Source organism: Taurulus bubalis, assembly GCF_910589615.1.
Source record: "Taurulus bubalis genome assembly, chromosome: 1".
NCBI classification, from domain to species: domain Eukaryota; kingdom Metazoa; phylum Chordata; class Actinopteri; order Perciformes; family Cottidae; genus Taurulus; species Taurulus bubalis.
In genome coordinates this window covers 40,348,403-40,355,047 of record NC_136589.1, presented here as the reverse complement: position 1 = coordinate 40,355,047, position 6,645 = coordinate 40,348,403, and the positions used below count along the sequence as shown (strand labels likewise).

At 40.2% G+C, this 6,645-nt stretch overlaps 1 pseudogene across 1 annotated transcript; it reads left to right on the top strand.

The window, feature by feature from the left end:
* LOC306754036 (tripartite motif-containing protein 16-like) lies at window positions 1–1,554 on the top strand (annotated as a pseudogene). Its single transcript has one exon. The product of its transcript is annotated as a tripartite motif-containing protein 16-like (transcript).
* Window positions 1,555–6,645: the final 5,091 nt, after the last annotated feature.

Sequence of the window (6,645 nt, the reverse complement as noted above, 5' to 3'; positions counted from 1 at the left end):
ATGGCGCAGAAAGGAGTTCAGCTGGATCGGGAAACCTTCTCTTGTTCCATCTGTCTGGATCTACTGAAGGATCCGGTGACTACTCCCTGTGGACACAGCTACTGCATGAACTGTATTAAAGCCCACTGGGACGAAGAGGATGTGAAGAAACTCCACAGCTGCCCTCAGTGTAGGCAGACCTTCACTCCGAGGCCTGTCCTGCTGAAAAACACCATGTTAGCGGATTTAGTGGTCGAGCTAAGAAGACTGGACTCCAAGCTGCTGCTGCTGATCACTGCTATGCTGGACCTGAAGATGTGGCCTGTGATGTCTGCACTGGGAGGAGACGGAAAGCCATCAAGTCCTGTCTGGTCTGTCTGGCCTCTTATTGTGAGAAACACCTTCAGCCTCATTATAACGCGGCTCCATTAAAGAAGCACAAGCTGGTGGACCCGTCCAAGAAGCTCCAGGAGAACATCTGCTCTCGTCACGACGAGGTGATGAAGATGTTCTGCCGTACTGATCAGCAGTGTATCTGTTACCTCTGCTCTGTGGAGGAACATAAAGGCCACGACACAGTCTCAGCTGCAGCAGGAAGGACCGAGAGGCAGAGAGAGCTGGAGGGGAGTCGACAGAGAGAAGGACGTGAAGCTGCTCCATCAGGAGGTGGAGGCCGTCAATCTCTCAGCTGATGAAGCGGTGAAGTGAGTCGAGTCAAAGAGCTTCAGGAGAAGCTGGAGCAGGAGATCACTGAGCTGAAGAGGAAAGACGCTGAGCTGAAGCTGCTCTCACACACAGAGGATCTCAACCAGTTTCTACACAACTACCCCTCACTGTCACCACTCGGAGAATCTACAGACTCGACCGGCATCGACATCCGTCCTCTGAGCTACTTTGAGGACGTGACGGCGGCTGTGTCAGAAGTCAGAGATCAACTACAGGACGTCCTGAGGGACGAGTGGACAAACGTCTCACTGGCAGTGACTGAAGTGGACGTTTTACTGTCACGTTCACAAGCAGAGCCCAAGACCAGAGCTGGATTCTTAAGATACTCACGGGAAATCACTCTGGATCCAAACACAGCAAACACAATGCTGTTATTATCTGAGGGGAACAGAAAAGCAACATGTATGAAGGAACAACAGTCTTATTCTAGACACAGAGACAGGTTCACTGGTTGTGATCAGGTCCTGAGTAGAGAGAGTCTGATTGGACGTTGTTACTGGGAGGTGGAGTGGAGAGAGACAGGATTCATGTAGCAGTCTCATACAAGAATATCAGCAGAACAGGGAGCAGTCTATTTGGATTTAATGACAAATCTTGGGCGTTACATTGTAACAAAAACAATTTTACATTTAAGTACAACAGAATCACAGCTCCCGTCTCTGGTCCTCCAGAGTAGGCGTGTACCTGGATCACAGTTCAGGTATTCTGTCCTTCTACAGCATCTCTGAAACCATGACTCTCCTCCACAGAGTCCAGACCACATTCACTCAGCCTCTCTATGCTGGACTTGGGTTTCCTTGGGATAGTTATGGAGACACTGCTGAGTCCTGTCAACTCAGACAGAAGTGATTTAAGGACAGCAGGTTAAATTCTGTGTTTTATTTCTTATAAATAATTTTGTTTCCATCATTTTTGCTGAGACCTGATTTATCTTCACCTGTCAATCAAACATTGTGGGCGGTACTTTGACATCTTCTCCTTATTGTTGTGTAGATGTTTGAGTTTCTTGAGGTGGCGCTCCTTCCTGTGTCTGTTTAGTCATGGAGGCTCTCACTGCTCATGATGATCTTTATTTACCTGAACTCATATTTCTCTGCAGGAAAATGTAAACTTCTCTGAGCTCTAAATGTTTGATGAATATTGTTATTGATGTATTTGTTGTTGTTGTGTCTCTTTCTCTGCATAAAGAGAGAAAGCACCAGAGGTTTTTTATCATAGATATTTCATTCTCACTACTTGCTGTAAAGTATTCTATCTTTACATTTGTGTGACGCCCACCAATGTGCTTACATATGAGGTTTAAAGAAAGCTTTGTGTATTCAAAATGATACTGTTTAATACTGTTTAAAAGAGGAACTGAAATGCTGAATTCTGTACTGAAGTGCAGTCCACCATGTCACCAGCAGGGGGCAGGGTGGTGGTTTATGACGTTTTACGTCAGTCAGACGCTTTACGGCAATCGACTGGTTTACGACCACAACGGCGCGAATTCCCTCATTTAAAGCCGAAGCAGTGAACAGACGTGAAAGAGTCGTTGTATAATCTCTGTCCTCTCTGCAGGAACATATTATCTGCTTCCCAGGTACCAATCCTGGTAACATTTACGTTCATTAATTTGTGCAAATAAATGCTGTTGTCTGAATAAACATACAAATGATGTACTATGTTGTATTATAAAATAAAGTATCATAATCAATGAGGAAATCATGAATTATTACTTTACATAACTGAGATTCTGGTCAAACTAATTTAACAGACTTCACTGATGGGATGTGAACAAACTGAAGGTTTACATGATGCATACAGTATTTCTTGTTTCAAGAATGAACAAAGTACTTTCTTCTTTCTTATTACCCCCAAAATTGGCAAAACATAAATGTCCCGTTCAAACAGAGCTTGCTTTCTCAATGTTTTACTTGTATTATGTCATTTTATTTCCATAGAGTAGGTTGTGTATTTATTATATGTTCTTTCTTTCTATTGAATAGGTTGTGTATTTATTATATGTCCCATTAGGTACTTCTGTGTAATTTCACTCAATTAGGAACCTTCCTAACCAAAAAGGACTTTTCCACCACAGCCTACGTCTGTCTGTTATACCGGCATGAGGGAACTTGAGCTTCACCTTTTTCTAACTCCTTGTCTCGTAACTGGACATATTAACATGTCAACACACACCTGGTAGCTTTTATGTATTTATGATTCTAACCACACAATTAAAATGCAGACCCTTTATTCCTATGTTCCAAAACTGTGACTTTAGGTTTGTGCCAATCGTTATTTCTTTAAAGTTTGACACGTTTTTCTTTTACAAAAGACGTGATGTTGTGTCTCTTTTCAAAAGGCTGCTGATGTGTCTGTGTGCGGTTTTCGTCCCACTGCACAGACAAAAGCAGAACGATCGGCGTCTTAGTAGAGGAATAAAGGTGAAGAATAGAGCACTCGAAGAACGGGGCGTCTTTATCTTTTTCAAATCGGGTCACCCCAGAACATGCTGTTCATAATGGAGGTCTTCAATAACAATGAGAAGTGCTCTGGATTTTAGGTGCTCCGATGTTGCCAATAAACTTTCTTGTCCCTTGTGTCTGGGATTTCTGAGTTGTGTTATTGTGAAGAAACTGATCATTACATTAAATTGCATTTGGTTGTGACAGAAAGCCGAAACCAGGACAAAAAAAGGTACTGAGAAACAGACATGATTGAGCCATCTATTAAAATGTGGATTTAATGTTTCTTAATTTTTATCGAGAGATGTTTTATCAAATTTGACATCACCCTCTCTAATAATTGCCTAAATTGTCAGATCAAGGAGCTTTCTTTGAGGAGAGTAACTGTGGCCACTAGATGGCGATGTGAGCTTCTAAATACGCACCATGTGAGCTAATACTGCCTGGGTTACAGGGATGCACTACACTGGGGATTTATATTGCAGTATTTGTTTTTGCTTTATTTTGAGCACAAAACAAGAAATATGTCAAAAATACGAAATGGTCAAAATCCAAGCTAAATCTCGACTTATTTGGGGAACAATGTATTTGTTGTATAAGATTGTCTTAAAATCATAGTCAGACCTCCGGCAACGTAAATAATAGAGAAATGAAGCTCAACCGCCTCAGAGGGATGAACACTGGAAGTGGGTCATCAGACATCTGCTCCTCACTTGTGATAATATAATAAAAAATAATATAACTTCCTTTCGCTGCTTCACAATAAAAGCTTTTTGACCACTCCAGCCATTGCAAAGCTTTTATTGTGAAGGAGCTACAGGTTTTCGGTAGTCTCGGCGGACGTCTGATGTTTCTCTTCCTGAAATTAAATTGAACTTAATTAATTATTTAGTCAGAGATATTGAAGTTGGTTTAAAGTGCACCTGAAGATCAGCAACAACCACAGTGAGTAGACTAGAATCATAATTTATCTAGCATCATAAGAGCCCCTGTTTTTGTGTGTTTCAATGTTAATATCAGCAAATAATGAAGAATAATAATGGAAAAACACGGATACTATTCCTGTGTGTATACTTTTATAAAATATAATAATAATATATATATATATATATATATATATATATATATATATATATATATATATATATATTTATATATATAATATTTTTTTACTGTACGGAATGTGGGAAAGGCTCAGAAAGTTACACTTTGTCCAGAAGATAAAATATGTTTATTGACAAGACTGGCCCAGCGTGTTCCTTGTAGTCACCATATGTTCCAATAAAGGACAATGATTAACTAAAGAAATGTAGAACTGATTCACTCAACGACGACTTCATCTGATAACACCTGTCCCTGTTTCACCTTAACCACCGATGTTGATGTTATATGAACTGCAATTAAACAAAATGGAAAACGCAAACAAACCCGGTGTAACAGGCCATAGAATACCCCCAGTCAGGACTAAACCTGGGGTTAAAGGGGCCTAGGCTAGATTATACCCTGGGTATATTATGGCCGAGGCTGATTAATATCCCTCAGGCCAGATTATACCCCCATGATATCAGTAGTGTTGAGTGATATACACAATAATTACTTAATTTTTCAACATTTTATGGGGGGGGGGGGGGGTCCGCTTTGTCAGGTAAGTTAGGTGAGAAAGCTAACTGACTTAAATCTTAAAACTCTAAAACATAGACTTTTATTACTTCAACCAGAAAAACAGAAAACATATTAGACTTCCACAAAGATCAAAGATTACAACGTCCTGAAACTTCAACTCCTGCCATTCCCCTCCTCTCTACCTCCTTCTGCTTCATGGATCGTGGTCCATGCCTACTACTCATTATATGAATCATTTCTGTCATATTCATGTAATGTGCTGTAACTCTATTATGTTATTCATTCTGTCCACATGACATCTATTGCTTCTGTCCATCCGGTGCGAGGGATCCTCCTGTGTTGCTCTCCTGAAGGTTTCTCCCCTTATCTTCCCTTTAAAATGGTTTATTTGGGGGAGTTTGTCCTGATCCGATTTGAGGTCCCGGGACAGGAACGTTATGTGTACAGATTGTAAAGCCCTCCGACGCCAATTTGTATTTCGTCACCTTCCTAAAATAATGGTCTATGTCATTTTTTCAGGTTTTTCAGAAAACACAAAAAACTAATACCAATGTAATCGGGGTGCACAAGCTGCCTCTAGACAACAGGCATACTGTAATAACGGTCAAATTATTTTATGATTACTAATATTATGTTCGAGTGAGATTTTCATTGACAAAAATGCTCGCAAAAATGCTAACTAAATTGCTAGCTTAAATGCTAGCTTCAAAATGCATTGTCCAAAGTCACATTGTCTTTTGACTTAGGCAAAATAAAATGGCCTAAGCCACACTCTTGACATAGGCTGTTATATTACAGGGGTAGAATCACATGATCTGTTCAACTGAGGATGTAGGCAATTTTACCAGAGTTGGCCACTATCATGAGGAGATGATTTAGGCAAGAAAATAATTTTTAGGAGACAGGGTTGTCTCAGTAGTGTTACACATTCAAATAAAAGGACATACACAAATCATAATGCAATTGTAACATAATGTAATAAAAGTCATAACGTCCTGAAACTTCAAACTTCTAAGACTAGCAAGTCTTCGCTACAATATAATTGTTTATTTTTATTTAGCTTTTTGACTGTTTTAATGTTTTCTTACCTGTTTTAAATCCTGTTTTCTCAGCATTATGTTTTGATGCTTTTAATGGTTTTGTGTGAAGCACTTTGAATTGCCTTGTTGTTGAAATGTGCTATAAAAATAAGCTTCCCTTGCCTTGCCTTCATCCTCGTAAATCTTAAAGTTGCTGGCGTGGTAGATCTTCCTCAGTATCTGTCAGTTTTATTGTTCTTAAGTTTTACTCTTCCCTTGGTCAAGGATTCCACAACTAGGTAGGGTCCAATCCAATGTGGTTTTCCATCTTTATAGTTTGGCCTAGGACAGTTTATACTCTGGTGTATACTCTGGCCTGCATGGGCCAAAGTATACCGAGGTTTAATCAGGGCGGGGGTTAATTTGGTCTGTTACACCGGGAGTGTGAGCGTCTTCAGTTCCAGGTCAAGATGGAGCAGTAGAGAGACTCATAAATCACGAGCTTGGTTAGATTCGACAAAATATGGCAGTGGAATATATGGACATGGTGTGAGTTCCCACCCACATTGTCACGCAGAGGCGAGCCAAAACGAGAACCTTGGGCTCGAAGGACGTTGGACATGTTTTGGTTTAATTTACATTTTCACACATTGAAATAAAAATGTCAAAAAATTGTCACTATACTCGTCAGATAAAATTTGCGACTATGTGGGGAAAACACACACACACGCGCACACACACACATAGTCCTTTGTTAGTTATTATAAAATGATTAACAGAAGCAGATAAGAGGCTTTTAAACCCATGTTTGCTCATTTCCAGTTCAGATGAGTGCTCTCTTGCTGCAGGTG